We start from the raw sequence: 1,837 nt of genomic DNA, 5'->3' as shown, positions 1-1,837 counted from the left end.
CCTGTGGCCAATTGATAGTACATAATATAATTGCATTGCATTTAATTGCAAGTGCCAGCCTAATCTAAAACCGATTTCATTAAATTGAATTGTCATGTTTGGATATTTAAGGTATTGCTATATTATTAAGAGGTTTTAAAAATTATTATGAGTAATTATAAAAAAGTGTCTAAGGGGGCATCCATTAATCACGTGAGGCTTTTGGGGAGAGGGAGGGCTTGACAAAAAAATCACAAAAATCACGTGGGGGGGAGGTAGGGGGTCTAGTAAGATATCGCGTGTTATTTAATAAAAAATTAAAAAAAAAATTACGTTTTTCGTAAACACTATGAAGATGGAAATAATTCTAAATATTACGACGTATCACCAAGGGGGAGAGAGGGTCCAAAATTCCCTAAAAAAATCGATCACGTGATTAATAGACGCCCCCCAACTGACAACACAAGCCTCATACATGTTTCAATACGTTGCAAACTATAGTTTAATAATAATAATTCTAGAAGTGTAATAAAAAGCTGTTTTTATATTTTCTAAGAATAAAGAAAATAAATACTAATACGGTTTCTTTAATTTTTGCAGACAAAAATTAAATTTTGACCCTCATGGTGAAAAAGCATGATAAAATAAATTATACATCAAATTGCATGTGGCATGTTAGCCTCAACTTTGCGTAAGACTTCATAGCCATAATACACGTGGTATTAATTACGTCCAATTAGACCGAACTGAATTTTCTTTCCATATACAAGACTAGTAGTTCAAACAAAATTAGAGCGTATAAATCAGCAGTTTCTGCTGGCACGCTAAAATTTAAATAATAATAATAAAAAAAAATCTACATCATTTTGTTTACCAATTGAAATAATAGTTTATACTTCACTCACCACGTCATTAACAACATATTGGTTAATATGTGAATTTTTCAAGGCGACACCTAACATGATGTCGACTGGCACTACACTACACAATATTGTGACTGATGAGGGAGATAAGGAAACTATAGATAACAAAACTTCATTTTGTAACCAACCGACGACATGTACAAAAGTGTTGTCACACTGTAATAAAATGCAGCAATATTTGTAATATTATGAATAAATATCAAATACGAAGTGTATGTCATTGTCATAGTTGTGGCTTGGTATCGGAGAAGCAAGTGTTTGAAAATAACGTTGATGGTATAATATGATTAATGGATTTACCGGATTATGTGTCTAACGATTTAAGCATGTTCATTATATTTAACAAAATGAAAATTATGAATGGTGTTTTTAATTTACCGGTTAACTGTGTTGGGTTTGTGCGCATAGTTTTGTGTCGTCTATATCGAACTCATGACGAGTATTTCGTCAACAATAGAGAGATAACGGATAAAAAATATAATCCGATGACGATTCAAGTGAAAGTCATAATTTTGTTACATGGGATATGGGAAATAACGTTAAGATTTGCCAAAATTCCAAAACAAATATTGGTCGCAAGGGTGTCGGACTACAGGAGTTGTCGGTTTATCGAAATGCATTACCATTAGTGAAAGTGCTGGTACTAAAATAATTAGGAGTTTTTGAAATAAATGAAACATCGAAAAGTTCGGAAACATTATATATTTCACTCAAAAATATTTTTCATGAAAATTACGAAAACAGCTGTGAATATACGAATGTTGACTTTTACAATTACTTTGACTGTTAGTCGCCATGATTATATCAGAATAACTTTCACATGGGCAGTGGTAACTTTAATTCAGTTGAAAATGTGTCAAGAAAACTTAAAAAAAAACTATATTTATATATTCCACTCAAAAATATTTTTTTAGGCGTATGTGTTGGTTCAACAT

The sequence above is a fragment of the Ctenocephalides felis genome, unplaced genomic scaffold (assembly GCF_003426905.1).
Source record: "Ctenocephalides felis isolate EL2017-DRISC unplaced genomic scaffold, ASM342690v1 CF-g0.4_SCAFFOLD_01170, whole genome shotgun sequence".
NCBI classification, from domain to species: Eukaryota; Metazoa; Arthropoda; class Insecta; order Siphonaptera; family Pulicidae; genus Ctenocephalides; species Ctenocephalides felis.
Note: the sequence above shows the minus strand (reverse complement) of the source record.